Source organism: Epinephelus lanceolatus, chromosome 12 (genome assembly GCF_041903045.1).
Source record: "Epinephelus lanceolatus isolate andai-2023 chromosome 12, ASM4190304v1, whole genome shotgun sequence".
In the NCBI taxonomy this organism is placed as follows: domain Eukaryota; kingdom Metazoa; phylum Chordata; class Actinopteri; order Perciformes; family Serranidae; genus Epinephelus; species Epinephelus lanceolatus.
The window spans coordinates 6,392,003-6,408,789 of record NC_135745.1 but is presented as its reverse complement, the minus strand read 5'-3'; the positions used below and the strand labels follow the sequence as shown (position 1 = coordinate 6,408,789).

Below are 16,787 nucleotides of genomic sequence, written 5' to 3'. Positions count from 1 at the left end.
AACAAACGTCTTGGCGTTGGCCGGAAATTGCTAAGGCCCAAGCTGTGGCCTGTCCTGAAAGCAAACTCATAACAAATGCTATTTTAGAAGCATGAGTGGCATAGGTTACAGGTTGCTGACTAAAGACTAAGGAGCACTGGTGTAAAAACTGAGCACATGTCCCTAAGTTTCCTTCATACCTGGAAGGGATGGGGCAGGAGCGAAAATCCAATTACATAGTTGGGGGGGACAATAAACAGTAAAATTTTAGAGAATAATTCCAGGGGGGAAAAAAGTTGTAGCCTATTTTCTATACAACATCTTTTACTGCAATTTGACTCTTTAATGTTTTCTCTATCTCTCCAACAGGCAGGCATAGACCAGACCTTTCTTAGCACTGGCTGAGTCCACCTCATGCCCAGATTTAAAACAAAATGATTGAAATCAAATTAACATGTACACATTCACAACAGTCAGGTGCACCATCTGATATGTCCTCAATAAGACGACAACATTAAACATATGTTTTTTGTGTCGGGGGCTGAAAAAGGGGCTTGCTCCGTTCACTCCACGCATCGACCCGGTATTGCAGCGCCGCTGGAAATGGCGCACCCTTCTCCTGCCTTGTGGACAACCAAATATCAACGCAAACGGAGCGGCCCATTGCTCAAATTGCCATTGGACTGAGAAACAAATGAGTCCCACTGGATGCTGTCTTCATGGCCTGGCGTTGTGGCAAAATAGGCTCTGTTGACTCCTCATCACCCATATCCCTTGGCGAACCTCATTGGGCTCCCAGTCTCAAATGGCTGTAAAACATGACAACTGGAGTAAAAGCCAATCAACAGCAAAATGAAGTCTCAAAAAATACAGCGAGATTTGCACTTTTAATTGGCAGAAAAACACAGGACAGAGAGGAAATATTGCCACGGTGATATTGTGGGCAGGGGTAGGGGAATGGGTGTGGCCTGGGATTTGGATCGCGGGGCAAGTCAGGCGTACAATGAGTGTTTTGACTGGGACGACTAGGGTCTTTGGCTGTTCTTCATCAAAGGGCTGTACTTACTCTGGTTTCTTTTCAAAATCAAGTCTTTCGCCTTTTACTAAAGACTTCCGTGGAAAGGAACACCAATGAGTTGAAGCTATTTTTGGCAGGCATTGTCATTTGGCTTAGCCTTGTGCTTTTGTGAAGATCAGAAAAGCCATTTTAAGCCTGAGCTAGATTTAGGTGTTTGATGCCCAGTGAAAAGTATTGCACTGTGACAAGTGACACTTGTGCCTGAAGATTGCGTTGGGCAGCTAACGGTTGGGCCACATCACTTTTCGGCCTTTTGGCTGTAGTATCTGTTCTCATCAGTTTAATATCTGATATGTTCTCAATAAGACGACAGCATTAAACATATGTTTTTTGTGTCGGGGGCTGAAAAAGGGGCTTGCTCCGTTCACTCCACGCATCGACCCGGTATTGCAGCGCCGCTGGAAATGGCGCACCCTTCTCCTGCCTTGTGGACAACCAAATATCAACGCAAACGGAGCGGCCCATTGCTCAAATTGCCATTGGACTGAGAAACAAATGAGTCCCACTGGATGCTGTCTTCATGGCCTGGCGTTGTGGCAAAATAGGCTCTGTTGACTCCTCATCACCCATGTCCCTTGGCGAACCTCATTGGGCTCCCAGTCTCAAATGGCTGTAAAACATGACAACTGGAGTAAAAGCCAATCAACAGCAAAATGAAGTCTCAAAAAATACAGCGAGATTTGCACTTTTAATTGGCAGAAAAACACAGGACAGAGAGGAAATATTGCCACGGTGATATTGTGGGCAGGGGTAGGGGAATGGGTGTGGCCTGGGATTTGGATCGCGGGGCAAGTCAGGCGTACCGTCAGTGTTTTGACTGGGACGACTAGGGTCTTTGGCTGTTCTTCATCAAAGGGCTGTACTTACTCTGGTTTCTTTTCAAAATCAAGTCTTTCGCCTTTTACTAAAGACTTCCGTGGAAAGGAACACCAATGCGTTGAAGCTATTTTTGGAAGGCATTGTCATTTGGCTTAGCCTTGTGCTTTTGTGAAGATCAGAAAAGCCATTTTAAGCCTGAGCTAGATTTAGGTGTTTGATGCCCAGTGAAAAGTATTGCACAGTGACAAGTGACACTTGTGCCTGAAGATTGCGTTGGGCAGCTAACGGTTGGGCCACATCACTTTTCGGCCTTTTGGCTGTAGTATCTGTTCTCATCAGTTTAATATCTGATATGTTCTCAATAAGACGACAGCATTAAACATATGTTTTTTGTGTCGGGGGCTGAAAAAGGGGCTTGCTGCGTTCACTCCACGCATCGACCCGGTATTGCAGCGCCGCTGGAAATGGCGCACCCTTCTCCTGCCTTGTGGACAACCAAATATCAACGCAAACGGAGCGGCCCATTGCTCAAATTGCCATTGGACTGAGAAACAAATGAGTCCCACTGGATGCTGTCTTCATGGCCTGGCGTTGTGGCAAAATAGGCTCTGTTGACTCCTCATCACCCATGTCCCTTGGCGAACCTCATTGGGCTCCCAGTCTCAAATGGCTGTAAAACATGACAACTGGAGTAAAAGCCAATCAACAGCAAAATGAAGTCTCAAAAAATACAGCGAGATTTGCACTTTTAATTGGCAGAAAAACACAGGACAGAGAGGAAATATTGCCACAGTGATATTGTGGGCAGGGATAGGGGAATGGGTGTGGCCTGGGATTTGGATCGCGGGGCAAGTCAGGCGTACCGTCAGTGTTTTGACTGGGACGACTAGGGTCTTTGGCTGTTCTTCATCAAAGGGCTGTACTTACTCTGGTTTCTTTTCAAAATCAAGTCTTTCGCCTTTTACTAAAGACTTCCGTGGAAAGGAACACCAATGCGTTGAAGCTATTTTTGGCAGGCATTGTCATTTGGCTTAGCCTTGTGCTTTTGTGAAGATCAGAAAAGCCATTTTAAGCCTGAGCTAGATTTAGGTGTTTGATGCCCAGTGAAAAGTATTGCACTGTGACAAGTGACACTTGTGCCTGAAGATTGCGTTGGGCAGCTAACGGTTGGGCCACATCACTTTTCGGCCTTTTGGCTGTAGTATCTGTTCTCATCAGTTTAATATCTGATATGTTCTCAATAAGACGACAGCATTAAACATATGTTTTTTGTGTCGGGGGCTGAAAAAGGGGCTTGCTGCGTTCACTCCACGCATCGACCCGGTATTGCAGCGCCGCTGGAAATGGCGCACCCTTCTCCTGCCTTGTGGACAACCAAATATCAACGCAAACGGAGCGGCCCATTGCTCAAATTGCCATTGGACTGAGAAACAAATGAGTCCCACTGGATGCTGTCTTCATGGCCTGGCGTTGTGGCAAAATAGGCTCTGTTGACTCCTCATCACCCATGTCCCTTGGCGAACCTCATTGGGCTCCCAGTCTCAAATGGCTGTAAAACATGACAACTGGAGTAAAAGCCAATCAACAGCAAAATGAAGTCTCAAAAAATACAGCGAGATTTGCACTTTTAATTGGCAGAAAAACACAGGACAGAGAGGAAATATTGCCACGGTGATATTGTGGGCAGGGGTAGGGGAATGGGTGTGGCCTGGGATTTGGATCGCGGGGCAAGTCAGGCGTACCGTGAGTGTTTTGACTGGGACGACTAGGGTCTTTGGCTGTTCTTCATCAAAGGGCTGTACTTACTCTGGTTTCTTTTCATAACGCACAAGTCTTTCGCCTTTTACTGAAGACTTCCGTGGAAAGGAACACCAATGAGTTGAAGCTATTTTTGGCAGGCTTTGTCATTTGGCTTAGCCTTGTGCTTTTGTGAAGATCAGAAAAGCCATTTTAAGCCTGAGCTAGATTTAGGTGTTTGATGCCCAGTGAAAAGTATTGCACTGTGACAAGTGACACTTGTGCCTGAAGATTGCGTTGGGCAGCTAACGGTTGGGCCACATCACTTTTCGGCCTTTTGGCTGTAGTAAATGTTCTCATCAGTTTAATATCTGATATGTCCTCAATAAGACGACAGCATTAAACATATGTTTTTTGTGTCGGGGGCTGAAAAAGGGGCTTGCTCCGTTCACTCCACGCATCGACCCGGTATTGCAGCGCCGCTGGAAATGGCGCACCCTTCTCCTGCCTTGTGGACAACCAAATATCGACGCAAACGGAGCGGCCCATTGCTCAAATTGCCATTGGACTGAGAAACAAATGAGTCCCACTGGATGCTGTCTTCATGGCCTGGCGTTGTGGCAAAATAGGCTCTGTTGACTCCTCATCACCCATGTCCCTTGGCGAACCTCATTGGGCTCCCAGTCTCAAATGGCTGTAAAACATGACAACTGGAGTAAAAGCCAATCAACAGCAAAATGAAGTCTCAAAAAATACAGCGAGATTTGCACTTTTAATTGGCAGAAAAACACAGGACAGAGAGGAAATATTGCCACGGTGATATTGTGGGCAGGGGTAGGGGAATGGGTGTGGCCTGGGATTTGGATCGCGGGGCAAGTCAGGCGTACCATGAGTGTTTTGACTGGGACGACTAGGGTCTTTGGCTGTTCTTCATCAAAGGGCTGTACTTACTCTGGTTTCTTTTCATAACGCACAAGTCTTTCGCCTTTTACTAAAGACTTCCGTGGAAAGGAACACCAATGCGTTGAAGCTGTTTTTGGCAGGCTTTGCCGTTTAGCTGAGCCTTGTGCTTTTGTGAAGATCAGAAAAGCCATTTTAAGCCTGAGCTAGATTTAGGTGTTTGATGCCCAGTGAAAAGTATTGCACTGTGACAAGTGACACTTGTGCCTGAAGATTGCGTTGGGCAGCTAACGGTTGGGCCACATCACTTTTCGGCCTTTTGGCTGTAGTATCTGTTCTCATCAGTTTAATATCTGATATGTCCTCAATAAGACGACAGCATTAAACATATGTTTTTTGTGTCGCGGGCTGAAAAAGGGGCTTGCTCCGTTCACTCCACGCATCGACCCGGTATTGCAGCGCCGCTGGAAATGGCGCACCCTTCTCCTGCCTTGTGGACAACCAAATATCGACGCAAACGGAGCGGCCCATTGCTCAAATTGCCATTGGACTGAGAAACAAATGAGTCCCACTGGATGCTGTCTTCATGGCCTGGCGTTGTGGCAAAATAGGCTCTGTTGACTCCTCATCACCCATGTCCCTTGGCGAACCTCATTGGGCTCCCAGTCTCAAATGGCTGTAAAACATGACAACTGGAGTAAAAGCCAATCAACAGCAAAATGAAGTCTCAAAAAATACAGCGAGATTTGCACTTTTAATTGGCAGAAAAACACAGGACAGAGAGGAAATATTGCCACGGTGATATTGTGGGCAGGGGTAGGGGAATGGGTGTGGCCTGGGATTTGGATCGCGGGGCAAGTCAGGCGTACCATGAGTGTTTTGACTGGGACGACTAGGGTCTTTGGCTGTTCTTCATCAAAGGGCTGTACTTACTCTGGTTTCTTTTCATAACGCACAAGTCTTTCGCCTTTTACTGAAGACTTCCGTGGAAAGGAACACCAATGAGTTGAAGCTATTTTTGGCAGGCTTTGTCATTTGGCTTAGCCTTGTGCTTTTGTGAAGATCAGAAAATCCATTTTAAGCCTGAGCTAGATTTAGGTGTTTGATGCCCAGTGAAAAGTATTGCACTGTGACAAGTGACACTTGTGCCTGAAGATTGCGTTGGGCAGCTAACGGTTGGGCCACATCACTTTTCGGCCTTTTGGCTGTAGTAAATGTTCTCATCAGTTTAATATCTGATATGTCCTCAATAAGACGACAGCATTAAACATATGTTTTTTGTGTCGGGGGCTGAAAAAGGGGCTTGCTCCGTTCACTCCACGCATCGACCCGGTATTGCAGCGCCGCTGGAAATGGCGCACCCTTCTCCTGCCTTGTGGACAACCAAATATCGACGCAAACGGAGCGGCCCATTGCTCAAATTGCCATTGGACTGAGAAACAAATGAGTCCCACTGGATGCTGTCTTCATGGCCTGGCGTTGTGGCAAAATAGGCTCTGTTGACTCCTCATCACCCATGTCCCTTGGCGAACCTCATTGGGCTCCCAGTCTCAAATGGCTGTAAAACATGACAACTGGAGTAAAAGCCAATCAACAGCAAAATGAAGTCTCAAAAAATACAGCGAGATTTGCACTTTTAATTGGCAGAAAAACACAGGACAGAGAGGAAATATTGCCACGGTGATATTGTGGGCAGGGGTAGGGGAATGGGTGTGGCCTGGGATTTGGATCGCGGGGCAAGTCAGGCGTACCATGAGTGTTTTGACTGGGACGACTAGGGTCTTTGGCTGTTCTTCATCAAAGGGCTGTACTTACTCTGGTTTCTTTTCATAACGCACAAGTCTTTCGCCTTTTACTAAAGACTTCCGTGGAAAGGAACACCAATGCGTTGAAGCTGTTTTTGGCAGGCTTTGCCGTTTAGCTGAGCCTTGTGCTTTTGTGAAGATCAGAAAAGCCATTTTAAGCCTGAGCTAGATTTAGGTGTTTGATGCCCAGTGAAAAGTATTGCACTGTGACAAGTGACACTTGTGCCTGAAGATTGCGTTGGGCAGCTAACGGTTGGGCCACATCACTTTTCGGCCTTTTGGCTGTAGTATCTGTTCTCATCAGTTTAATATCTGATATGTCCTCAATAAGACGACAGCATTAAACATATGTTTTTTGTGTCGGGGGCTGAAAAAGGGGCTTGCTCCGTTCACTCCACGCATCGACCCGGTATTGCAGCGCCGCTGGAAATGGCGCACCCTTCTCCTGCCTTGTGGACAACCAAATATCAACGCAAACGGAGCAGCCCATTGCTCAAATTGCCATTGGACTGAGAAACAAATGAGTCCCACTGGATGCTGTCTTCATGGCCTGGCGTTGTGGCAAAATAGGCTCTGTTGACTCCTCATCACCCATGTCCCTTGGCGAACCTCATTGGGCTCCCAGTCTCAAATGGCTGTAAAACATGACAACTGGAGTAAAAGCCAATCAACAGCAAAATGAAGTCTCAAAAAATACAGCGAGATTTGCACTTTTAATTGGCAGAAAAACACAGGACAGAGAGGAAATATTGCCACGGTGATATTGTGGGCAGGGGTAGGGGAATGGGTGTGGCCTGGGATTTGGATCGCGGGGCAAGTCAGGCGTACCATGAGTGTTTTGACTGGGACGACTAGGGTCTTTGGCTGTTCTTCATCAAAGGGCTGTACTTACTCTGGTTTCTTTTCAAAATCAAGTCTTTCGCCTTTTACTAAAGACTTCCGTGGAAAGGAACACCAATGAGTTGAAGCTATTTTTGGCAGGCATTGTCATTTGGCTTAGCCTTGTGCTTTTGTGAAGATCAGAAAAGCCATTTTAAGCCTGAGCTAGATTTAGGTGTTTGATGCCCAGTGAAAAGTATTGCACTGTGACAAGTGACACTTGTGCCTGAAGATTGCGTTGGGCAGCTAACGGTTGGGCCACATCACTTTTCGGCCTTTTGGCTGTAGTAAATGTTCTCATCAGTTTAATATCTGATATGTCCTCAATAAGACGACAGCATTAAACATATGTTTTTTGTGTCGGGGGCTGAAAAAGGGGCTTGCTCCGTTCACTCCACGCATCGACCCGGTATTGCAGCGCCACTGGAAATGGCGCACCCTTCTCCTGCCTTGTGGACAACCAAATATCGACGCAAACGGAGCGGCCCATTGCTCAAATTGCCATTGGACTGAGAAACAAATGAGTCCCACTGGATGCTGTCTTCATGGCCTGGCGTTGTGGCAAAATAGGCTCTGTTGACTCCTCATCACCCATGTCCCTTGGCGAACCTCATTGGGCTCCCAGTCTCAAATGGCTGTAAAACATGACAACTGGAGTAAAAGCCAATCAACAGCAAAATGAAGTCTCAAAAAATACAGCGAGATTTGCACTTTTAATTGGCAGAAAAACACAGGACAGAGAGGAAATATTGCCACGGTGATATTGTGGGCAGGGGTAGGGGAATGGGTGTGGCCTGGGATTTGGATCGCGGGGCAAGTCAGGCGTACCGTCAGTGTTTTGACTGGGACGACTAGGGTCTTTGGCTGTTCTTCATCAAAGGGCTGTACTTACTCTGGTTTCTTTTCATAACGCACAAGTCTTTCGCCTTTTACTAAAGACTTCTGTGGAAAGGAACACCAATGAGTTGAAGCTATTTTTGGCAGGTTTTGCCGTTTGGCTGAGCCTTGTGCTTTTGTGAAGATCAGAAAAGCCATTTTAAGCCTGAGCTAGATTTAGGTGTTTGATGCCCAGTGAAAAGTATTGCACTGTGACAAGTGACACTTGTGCCTGAAGATTGCGTTGGGCAGCTAACGGTTGGGCCACATCACTTTTCGGCCTTTTGGCTGTAGTATCTGTTCTCATCAGTTTAATATCTGATATGTCCTCAATAAGACGACAGCATTAAACATATGTTTTTTGTGTCGGGGGCTGAAAAAGGGGCTTGCTCCGTTCACTCCACGCATCGACCCGGTATTGCAGCGCCGCTGGAAATGGCGCACCCTTCTCCTGCCTTGTGGACAACCAAATATCAACGCAAACGGAGCAGCCCATTGCTCAAATTGCCATTGGACTGAGAAACAAATGAGTCCCACTGGATGCTGTCTTCATGGCCTGGCGTTGTGGCAAAATAGGCTCTGTTGACTCCTCATCACCCATGTCCCTTGGCGAACCTCATTGGGCTCCCAGTCTCAAATGGCTGTAAAACATGACAACTGGAGTAAAAGCCAATCAACAGCAAAATGAAGTCTCAAAAAATACAGCGAGATTTGCACTTTTAATTGGCAGAAAAACACAGGACAGAGAGGAAATATTGCCACGGTGATATTGTGGGCAGGGGTAGGGGAATGGGTGTGGCCTGGGATTTGGATCGCGGGGCAAGTCAGGCGTACCATGAGTGTTTTGACTGGGACGACTAGGGTCTTTGGCTGTTCTTCATCAAAGGGCTGTACTTACTCTGGTTTCTTTTCATAACGCACAAGTCTTTCGCCTTTTACTGAAGACTTCCGTGGAAAGGAACACCAATGAGTTGAAGCTATTTTTGGCAGGCTTTGCCGTTTGGCTTAGCCTTGTGCTTTTGTGAAGATCAGAAAAGCCATTTTAAGCCTGAGCTAGATTTAGGTGTTTGATGCCCAGTGAAAAGTATTGCACTGTGACAAGTGACACTTGTGCCTGAAGATTGCGTTGGGCAGCTAACGGTTGGGCCACATCACTTTTCGGCCTTTTGGCTGTAGTATCTGTTCTCATCAGTTTAATATCTGATATGTCCTCAATAAGACGACAACATTAAACATATGTTTTTTGTGTCGGGGGCTGAAAAAGGGGCTTGCTCCGTTCACTCCACGCATCGACCCGGTATTGCAGCGCCGCTGGAAATGGCGCACCCTTCTCCTGCCTTGTGGACAACCAAATATCGACGCAAACGGAGCGGCCCATTGCTCAAATTGCCATTGGACTGAGAAACAAATGAGTCCCACTGGATGCTGTCTTCATGGCCTGGCGTTGTGGCAAAATAGGCTCTGTTGACTCCTCATCACCCATGTCCCTTGGCGAACCTCATTGGGCTCCCAGTCTCAAATGGCTGTAAAACATGACAACTGGAGTAAAAGCCAATCAACAGCAAAATGAAGTCTCAAAAAATACAGCGAGATTTGCACTTTTAATTGGCAGAAAAACACAGGACAGAGAGGAAATATTGCCACAGTGATATTGTGGGCAGGGGTAGGGGAATGGGTGTGGCCTGGGATTTGGATTGCGGGGCAAGTCAGGCGTACCGTGAGTGTTTTGACTGGGACGACTAGGGTCTTTGGCTGTTCTTCATCAAAGGGCTGTACTTACTCTGGTTTCTTTTCATAACGCACAAGTCTTTTGCCTTTTACTAAAGACTTCCGTGGAAAGGAACACCAATGCGTTGAAGCTGTTTTTGGCAGGCTTTGCCGTTTGGCTGAGCCTTGTGCTTTTGTGAAGATCAGAAAAGCCATTTTAAGCCTGAGCTAGATTTAGGTGTTTGATGCCCAGTGAAAAGTATTGCACTGTGACAAGTGACACTTGTGCCTGAAGATTGCGTTGGGCAGCTAACGGTTGGGCCACATCACTTTTCGGCCTTTTGGCTGTAGTAAATGTTCTCATCAGTTTAATATCTGATATGTCCTCAATAAGACGACAGCATTAAACATATGTTTTTTGTGTCGGGGGCTGAAAAAGGGGCTTGCTCCGTTCACTCCACGCATCGACCCGGTATTGCAGCGCCGCTGGAAATGGCGCACCCTTCTCCTGCCTTGTGGACAACCAAATATCAACGCAAACGGAGCGGCCCATTGCTCAAATTGCCATTGGACTGAGAAACAAATGAGTCCCACTGGATGCTGTCTTCATGGCCTGGCGTTGTGGCAAAATAGGCTCTGTTGACTCCTCATCACCCATGTCCCTTGGCGAACCTCATTGGGCTCCCAGTCTCAAATGGCTGTAAAACATGACAACTGGAGTAAAAGCCAATCAACAGCAAAATGAAGTCTCAAAAAATACAGCGAGATTTGCACTTTTAATTGGCAGAAAAACACAGGACAGAGAGGAAATATTGCCACGGTGATATTGTGGGCAGGGGTAGGGGAATGGGTGTGGCCTGGGATTTGGATCGCGGGGCAAGTCAGGCGTACCATGAGTGTTTTGACTGGGACGACTAGGGTCTTTGGCTGTTCTTCATCAAAGGGCTGTACTTACTCTGGTTTCTTTTCAAAATCAAGTCTTTCGCATTTACTAAAGACTTCCGTGGAAAGGAAAACTAATGACGTGAAACTATTTTGGGCAGGCATTGTCATTTGGCTTAGCCTTGTGCTTTTGTGAAGATCAGAAAAGCCATTTTAAGCCTGAGCTAGATTTAGGTGTTTGATGCCCAGTGAAAAGTATTGCACTGTGACAAGTGACACTTGTGCCTGAAGATTGCGTTGGGCAGCTAACGGTTGGGCCACATCACTTTTCGGCCTTTTGGCTGTAGTATCTGTTCTCATCAGTTTAATATCTGATATGTCCTCAATAAGACGACAGCATTAAACATATGTTTTTTGTGTCGGGGGCTGAAAAAGGGGCTTGCTCCGTTCACTCCACGCATCGACCCGGTATTGCAGCGCCGCTGGAAATGGCGCACCCTTCTGCTGCCTTGTGGACAACCAAATATCAACGCAAACGGAGCAGCCCATTGCTCAAATTGCCATTGGACTGAGAAACAAATGAGTCCCACTGGATGCTGTCTTCATGGCCTGGCGTTGTGGCAAAATAGGCTCTGTTGACTCCTCATCACCCATGTCCCTTGGCGAACCTCATTGGGCTCCCAGTCTCAAATGGCTGTAAAACATGACAACTGGAGTAAAAGCCAATCAACAGCAAAATGAAGTCTCAAAAAATACAGCGAGATTTGCACTTTTAATTGGCAGAAAAACACAGGACAGAGAGGAAATATTGCCACAGTGATATTGTGGGCAGGGGTAGGGGAATGGGTGTGGCCTGGGATTTGGATCGCGGGGCAAGTCAGGCGTACCGTGAGTGTTTTGACTGGGACGACTAGGGTCTTTGGCTGTTCTTCATCAAAGGGCTGTACTTACTCTGGTTTCTTTTCATAACGCACAAGTCTTTCACCTTTTACTAAAGACTTCTGTGGAAAGGAACACCAATGCGTTGAAGCTATTTTTGGCAGGCTTTGCCGTTTAGCTGAGCCTTGTGCTTTTGTGAAGATCAGAAAAGCCATTTTAAGCCTGAGCTAGATTTAGGTGTTTGATGCCCAGTGAAAAGTATTGCACTGTGACAAGTGACACTTGTGCCTGAAGATTGCGTTGGGCAGCTAACGGTTGGGCCACATCACTTTTCAGCCTTTTGGCTGTAGTATCTGTTCTCATCAGTTTAATATCTGATATGTCCTCAATAAGACGACAACATTAAACATATGTTTTTTGTGTCGGGGGCTGAAAAAGGGGCTTGCTCCGTTCACTCCACGCATCGACCCGGTATTGCAGCGCCGCTGGAAATGGCGCACCCTTCTCCTGCCTTGTGGACAACCAAATATCAACGCAAACGGAGCGGCCCATTGCTCAAATTGCCATTGGACTGAGAAACAAATGAGTCCCACTGGATGCTGTCTTCATGGCCTGGCGTTGTGGCAAAATAGGCTCTGTTGACTCCTCATCACCCATGTCCCTTGGCGAACCTCATTGGGCTCCCAGTCTCAAATGGCTGTAAAACATGACAACTGGAGTAAAAGCCAATCAACAGCAAAATGAAGTCTCAAAAAATACAGCGAGATTTGCACTTTTAATTGGCAGAAAAACACAGGACAGAGAGGAAATATTGCCACGGTGATATTGTGGGCAGGGGTAGGGGAATGGGTGTGGCCTGGGATTTGGATCGCGGGGCAAGTCAGGCGTACCATGAGTGTTTTGACTGGGACGACTAGGGTCTTTGGCTGTTCTTCATCAAAGGGCTGTACTTACTCTGGTTTCTTTTCATAACGCACAAGTCTTTTGCCTTTTACTAAAGACTTCCGTGGAAAGGAACACCAATGCGTTGAAGCTATTTTTGGCAGGCTTTGCCGTTTGGCTGAGCCTTGTGCTTTTGTGAAGATCAGAAAAGCCATTTTAAGCCTGAGCTAGATTTAGGTGTTTGATGCCCAGTGAAAAGTATTGCACTGTGACAAGTGACACTTGTGCCTGAAGATTGCGTTGGGCAGCTAACGGTTGGGCCACATCACTTTTCGGCCTTTTGGCTGTAGTAAATGTTCTCATCAGTTTAATATCTGATATGTCCTCAATAAGACGACAGCATTAAACATATGTTTTTTGTGTCGGGGGCTGAAAAAGGGGCTTGCTCCGTTCACTCCACGCATCGACCCGGTATTGCAGCGCCGCTGGAAATGGCGCACCCTTCTCCTGCTTTGTGGACAACCAAATATCGACGCAAACGGAGCGGCCCATTGCTCAAATTGCCATTGGACTGAGAAACAAATGAGTCCCACTGGATGCTGTCTTCATGGCCTGGCGTTGTGGCAAAATAGGCTCTGTTGACTCCTCATCACCCATGTCCCTTGGCGAACCTCATTGGGCTCCCAGTCTCAAATGGCTGTAAAACATGACAACTGGAGTAAAAGCCAATCAACAGCAAAATGAAGTCTCAAAAAATACAGCGAGATTTGCACTTTTAATTGGCAGAAAAACACAGGACAGAGAGGAAATATTGCCACGGTGATATTGTGGGCAGGGGTAGGGGAATGGGTGTGGCCTGGGATTTGGATCGCGGGGCAAGTCAGGCGTACCATGAGTGTTTTGACTGGGACGACTAGGGTCTTTGGCTGTTCTTCATCAAAGGGCTGTACTTACTCTGGTTTCTTTTCAAAATCAAGTCTTTCGCCTTTTACTAAAGACTTCTGTGGAAAGGAACACCAATGAGTTGAAGCTATTTTTGGCAGGCATTGTCATTTGGCTTAGCCTTGTGCTTTTGTGAAGATCAGAAAAGCCATTTTAAGCCTGAGCTAGATTTAGGTGTTTGATGCCCAGTGAAAAGTATTGCACTGTGACAAGTGACACTTGTGCCTGAAGATTGCGTTGGGCAGCTAACGGTTGGGCCACATCACTTTTCGGCCTTTTGGCTGTAGTATCTGTTCTCATCAGTTTAATATCTGATATGTCCTCAATAAGACGACAGCATTAAACATATGTTTTTTGTGTCGGGGGCTGAAAAAGGGGCTTGCTCCGTTCACTCCACGCATCGACCCGGTATTGCAGCGCCGCTGGAAATGGCGCACCCTTCTCCTGCCTTGTGGACAACCAAATATCAACGCAAACGGAGCAGCCCATTGCTCAAATTGCCATTGGACTGAGAAACAAATGAGTCCCACTGGATGCTGTCTTCATGGCCTGGCGTTGTGGCAAAATAGGCTCTGTTGACTCCTCATCACCCATGTCCCTTGGCGAACCTCATTGGGCTCCCAGTCTCAAATGGCTGTAAAACATGACAACTGGAGTAAAAGCCAATCAACAGCAAAATGAAGTCTCAAAAAATACAGCGAGATTTGCACTTTTAATTGGCAGAAAAACACAGGACAGAGAGGAAATATTGCCACGGTGATATTGTGGGCAGGGGTAGGGGAATGGGTGTGGCCTGGGATTTGGATCGCGGGGCAAGTCAGGCGTACCATGAGTGTTTTGACTGGGACGACTAGGGTCTTTGGCTGTTCTTCATCAAAGGGCTGTACTTACTCTGGTTTCTTTTCATAACGCACAAGTCTTTCGCCTTTTACTGAAGACTTCCGTGGAAAGGAACACCAATGAGTTGAAGCTATTTTTGGCAGGCTTTGCCGTTTGGCTTAGCCTTGTGCTTTTGTGAAGATCAGAAAAGCCATTTTAAGCCTGAGCTAGATTTAGGTGTTTGATGCCCAGTGAAAAGTATTGCACTGTGACAAGTGACACTTGTGCCTGAAGATTGCGTTGGGCAGCTAACGGTTGGGCCACATCACTTTTCGGCCTTTTGGCTGTAGTATCTGTTCTCATCAGTTTAATATCTGATATGTCCTCAATAAGACGACAACATTAAACATATGTTTTTTGTGTCGGGGGCTGAAAAAGGGGCTTGCTCCGTTCACTCCACGCATCGACCCGGTATTGCAGCGCCGCTGGAAATGGCGCACCCTTCTCCTGCCTTGTGGACAACCAAATATCGACGCAAACGGAGCGGCCCATTGCTCAAATTGCCATTGGACTGAGAAACAAATGAGTCCCACTGGATGCTGTCTTCATGGCCTGGCGTTGTGGCAAAATAGGCTCTGTTGACTCCTCATCACCCATGTCCCTTGGCGAACCTCATTGGGCTCCCAGTCTCAAATGGCTGTAAAACATGACAACTGGAGTAAAAGCCAATCAACAGCAAAATGAAGTCTCAAAAAATACAGCGAGATTTGCACTTTTAATTGGCAGAAAAACACAGGACAGAGAGGAAATATTGCCACAGTGATATTGTGGGCAGGGGTAGGGGAATGGGTGTGGCCTGGGATTTGGATTGCGGGGCAAGTCAGGCGTACCGTGAGTGTTTTGACTGGGACGACTAGGGTCTTTGGCTGTTCTTCATCAAAGGGCTGTACTTACTCTGGTTTCTTTTCATAACGCACAAGTCTTTTGCCTTTTACTAAAGACTTCCGTGGAAAGGAACACCAATGCGTTGAAGCTATTTTTGGCAGGCTTTGCCGTTTGGCTGAGCCTTGTGCTTTTGTGAAGATCAGAAAAGCCATTTTAAGCCTGAGCTAGATTTAGGTGTTTGATGCCCAGTGAAAAGTATTGCACTGTGACAAGTGACACTTGTGCCTGAAGATTGCGTTGGGCAGCTAACGGTTGGGCCACATCACTTTTCGGCCTTTTGGCTGTAGTAAATGTTCTCATCAGTTTAATATCTGATATGTCCTCAATAAGACGACAGCATTAAACATATGTTTTTTGTGTCGGGGGCTGAAAAAGGGGCTTGCTCCGTTCACTCCACGCATCGACCCGGTATTGCAGCGCCGCTGGAAATGGCGCACCCTTCTCCTGCCTTGTGGACAACCAAATATCGACGCAAACGGAGCGGCCCATTGCTCAAATTGCCATTGGACTGAGAAACAAATGAGTCCCACTGGATGCTGTCTTCATGGCCTGGCGTTGTGGCAAAATAGGCTCTGTTGACTCCTCATCACCCATGTCCCTTGGCGAACCTCATTGGGCTCCCAGTCTCAAATGGCTGTAAAACATGACAACTGGAGTAAAAGCCAATCAACAGCAAAATGAAGTCTCAAAAAATACAGCGAGATTTGCACTTTTAATTGGCAGAAAAACACAGGACAGAGAGGAAATATTGCCACGGTGATATTGTGGGCAGGGGTAGGGGAATGGGTGTGGCCTGGGATTTGGATCGCGGGGCAAGTCAGGCGTACCATGAGTGTTTTGACTGGGACGACTAGGGTCTTTGGCTGTTCTTCATCAAAGGGCTGTACTTACTCTGGTTTCTTTTCATAACGCACAAGTCTTTCGCCTTTTACTAAAGACTTCTGTGGAAAGGAACACCAATGCGTTGAAGCTATTTTTGGCAGGCTTTGCCGTTTAGCTGAGCCTTGTGCTTTTGTGAAGATCAGAAAAGCCATTTTAAGCCTGAGCTAGATTTAGGTGTTTGATGCCCAGTGAAAAGTATTGCACTGTGACAAGTGACACTTGTGCCTGAAGATTGCGTTGGGCAGCTAACGGTTGGGCCACATCACTTTTCGGCCTTTTGGCTGTAGTAAATGTTCTCATCAGTTTAATATCTGATATGTCCTCAATAAGACGACAGCATTAAACATATGTTTTTTGTGTCGGGGGCTGAAAAAGGGGCTTGCTCCGTTCACTCCACGCATCGACCCGGTATTGCAGCGCCGCTGGAAATGGCGCACCCTTCTCCTGCCTTGTGGACAACCAAATATCGACGCAAACGGAGCGGCCCATTGCTCAAATTGCCATTGGACTGAGAAACAAATGAGTCCCACTGGATGCTGTCTTCATGGCCTGGCGTTGTGGCAAAATAGGCTCTGTTGACTCCTCATCACCCATGTCCCTTGGCGAACCTCATTGGGCTCCCAGTCTCAAATGGCTGTAAAACATGACAACTGGAGTAAAAGCCAATCAACAGCAAAATGAAGTCTCAAAAAATACAGCGAGATTTGCACTTTTAATTGGCAGAAAAACACAGGACAGAGAGGAAATATTGCCACGGTGATATTGTGGGCAGGGGT

General features: G+C 46.8%; 10 non-coding genes and 26 pseudogenes across 10 annotated transcripts; all 36 read left to right on the top strand.

Moving 5' to 3' along the window:
• The first annotated feature begins 1,041 nt into the window (after positions 1-1,041).
• On the top strand, positions 1,042-1,150 carry LOC144465991 (U5 spliceosomal RNA; annotated as a pseudogene).
• Positions 1,151-1,294: 144 nt separating this feature from the next.
• Positions 1,295-1,475, top strand: LOC144465625 (U2 spliceosomal RNA; annotated as a pseudogene).
• A 445-nt stretch (positions 1,476-1,920) lies between these two features.
• LOC144466024 (U5 spliceosomal RNA) lies at positions 1,921-2,029 on the top strand (annotated as a pseudogene).
• A 144-nt stretch (positions 2,030-2,173) lies between these two features.
• LOC144465183 (U2 spliceosomal RNA) lies at positions 2,174-2,354 on the top strand (annotated as a pseudogene).
• A 445-nt stretch (positions 2,355-2,799) lies between these two features.
• LOC144466035 (U5 spliceosomal RNA) lies at positions 2,800-2,908 on the top strand (annotated as a pseudogene).
• A 144-nt stretch (positions 2,909-3,052) lies between these two features.
• LOC144465182 (U2 spliceosomal RNA) lies at positions 3,053-3,233 on the top strand (annotated as a pseudogene).
• Positions 3,234-3,678: 445 nt separating this feature from the next.
• LOC144465755 (U5 spliceosomal RNA) lies at positions 3,679-3,792 on the top strand. Its single transcript, XR_013492862.1, has one exon. It is a non-coding gene; the product is annotated as a U5 spliceosomal RNA (small nuclear RNA).
• Positions 3,793-3,934: 142 nt separating this feature from the next.
• LOC144465168 (U2 spliceosomal RNA) lies at positions 3,935-4,115 on the top strand (annotated as a pseudogene).
• Positions 4,116-4,560: 445 nt separating this feature from the next.
• On the top strand, positions 4,561-4,673 carry LOC144465806 (U5 spliceosomal RNA). The gene has a single exon (XR_013492908.1). It is a non-coding gene; the product is annotated as a U5 spliceosomal RNA (small nuclear RNA).
• A 143-nt stretch (positions 4,674-4,816) lies between these two features.
• Positions 4,817-4,997, top strand: LOC144465981 (U2 spliceosomal RNA; annotated as a pseudogene).
• A 445-nt stretch (positions 4,998-5,442) lies between these two features.
• Positions 5,443-5,556, top strand: LOC144465754 (U5 spliceosomal RNA). Its single transcript, XR_013492861.1, has one exon. It is a non-coding gene; the product is annotated as a U5 spliceosomal RNA (small nuclear RNA).
• A 142-nt stretch (positions 5,557-5,698) lies between these two features.
• LOC144465167 (U2 spliceosomal RNA) lies at positions 5,699-5,879 on the top strand (annotated as a pseudogene).
• A 445-nt stretch (positions 5,880-6,324) lies between these two features.
• On the top strand, positions 6,325-6,437 carry LOC144465805 (U5 spliceosomal RNA). Its single transcript, XR_013492907.1, has one exon. It is a non-coding gene; the product is annotated as a U5 spliceosomal RNA (small nuclear RNA).
• Positions 6,438-6,580: 143 nt separating this feature from the next.
• LOC144465548 (U2 spliceosomal RNA) lies at positions 6,581-6,761 on the top strand (annotated as a pseudogene).
• Positions 6,762-7,206: 445 nt separating this feature from the next.
• On the top strand, positions 7,207-7,315 carry LOC144465990 (U5 spliceosomal RNA; annotated as a pseudogene).
• Positions 7,316-7,459: 144 nt separating this feature from the next.
• On the top strand, positions 7,460-7,640 carry LOC144466152 (U2 spliceosomal RNA; annotated as a pseudogene).
• A 445-nt stretch (positions 7,641-8,085) lies between these two features.
• Positions 8,086-8,200, top strand: LOC144465663 (U5 spliceosomal RNA). Its single transcript, XR_013492783.1, has one exon. It is a non-coding gene; the product is annotated as a U5 spliceosomal RNA (small nuclear RNA).
• A 141-nt stretch (positions 8,201-8,341) lies between these two features.
• LOC144465537 (U2 spliceosomal RNA) lies at positions 8,342-8,522 on the top strand (annotated as a pseudogene).
• Positions 8,523-8,967: 445 nt separating this feature from the next.
• Positions 8,968-9,072, top strand: LOC144465820 (U5 spliceosomal RNA; annotated as a pseudogene).
• A 151-nt stretch (positions 9,073-9,223) lies between these two features.
• LOC144466244 (U2 spliceosomal RNA) lies at positions 9,224-9,404 on the top strand (annotated as a pseudogene).
• A 445-nt stretch (positions 9,405-9,849) lies between these two features.
• On the top strand, positions 9,850-9,964 carry LOC144465841 (U5 spliceosomal RNA). The gene has a single exon (XR_013492930.1). It is a non-coding gene; the product is annotated as a U5 spliceosomal RNA (small nuclear RNA).
• Positions 9,965-10,105: 141 nt separating this feature from the next.
• LOC144465166 (U2 spliceosomal RNA) lies at positions 10,106-10,286 on the top strand (annotated as a pseudogene).
• Positions 10,287-10,731: 445 nt separating this feature from the next.
• On the top strand, positions 10,732-10,840 carry LOC144466051 (U5 spliceosomal RNA; annotated as a pseudogene).
• A 143-nt stretch (positions 10,841-10,983) lies between these two features.
• On the top strand, positions 10,984-11,164 carry LOC144465525 (U2 spliceosomal RNA; annotated as a pseudogene).
• A 445-nt stretch (positions 11,165-11,609) lies between these two features.
• On the top strand, positions 11,610-11,722 carry LOC144465962 (U5 spliceosomal RNA). Its single transcript, XR_013493039.1, has one exon. It is a non-coding gene; the product is annotated as a U5 spliceosomal RNA (small nuclear RNA).
• Positions 11,723-11,865: 143 nt separating this feature from the next.
• On the top strand, positions 11,866-12,046 carry LOC144465170 (U2 spliceosomal RNA; annotated as a pseudogene).
• A 445-nt stretch (positions 12,047-12,491) lies between these two features.
• Positions 12,492-12,606, top strand: LOC144465699 (U5 spliceosomal RNA). Its single transcript, XR_013492816.1, has one exon. It is a non-coding gene; the product is annotated as a U5 spliceosomal RNA (small nuclear RNA).
• Positions 12,607-12,747: 141 nt separating this feature from the next.
• Positions 12,748-12,928, top strand: LOC144465165 (U2 spliceosomal RNA; annotated as a pseudogene).
• Positions 12,929-13,373: 445 nt separating this feature from the next.
• Positions 13,374-13,482, top strand: LOC144466038 (U5 spliceosomal RNA; annotated as a pseudogene).
• A 144-nt stretch (positions 13,483-13,626) lies between these two features.
• On the top strand, positions 13,627-13,807 carry LOC144465514 (U2 spliceosomal RNA; annotated as a pseudogene).
• A 445-nt stretch (positions 13,808-14,252) lies between these two features.
• LOC144465823 (U5 spliceosomal RNA) lies at positions 14,253-14,357 on the top strand (annotated as a pseudogene).
• A 151-nt stretch (positions 14,358-14,508) lies between these two features.
• LOC144466233 (U2 spliceosomal RNA) lies at positions 14,509-14,689 on the top strand (annotated as a pseudogene).
• A 445-nt stretch (positions 14,690-15,134) lies between these two features.
• Positions 15,135-15,249, top strand: LOC144465698 (U5 spliceosomal RNA). Its single transcript, XR_013492815.1, has one exon. It is a non-coding gene; the product is annotated as a U5 spliceosomal RNA (small nuclear RNA).
• A 141-nt stretch (positions 15,250-15,390) lies between these two features.
• Positions 15,391-15,571, top strand: LOC144465164 (U2 spliceosomal RNA; annotated as a pseudogene).
• Positions 15,572-16,016: 445 nt separating this feature from the next.
• LOC144465874 (U5 spliceosomal RNA) lies at positions 16,017-16,129 on the top strand. Its single transcript, XR_013492959.1, has one exon. It is a non-coding gene; the product is annotated as a U5 spliceosomal RNA (small nuclear RNA).
• Positions 16,130-16,272: 143 nt separating this feature from the next.
• LOC144465163 (U2 spliceosomal RNA) lies at positions 16,273-16,453 on the top strand (annotated as a pseudogene).
• The last annotated feature ends 334 nt before the right edge of the window (positions 16,454-16,787 follow it).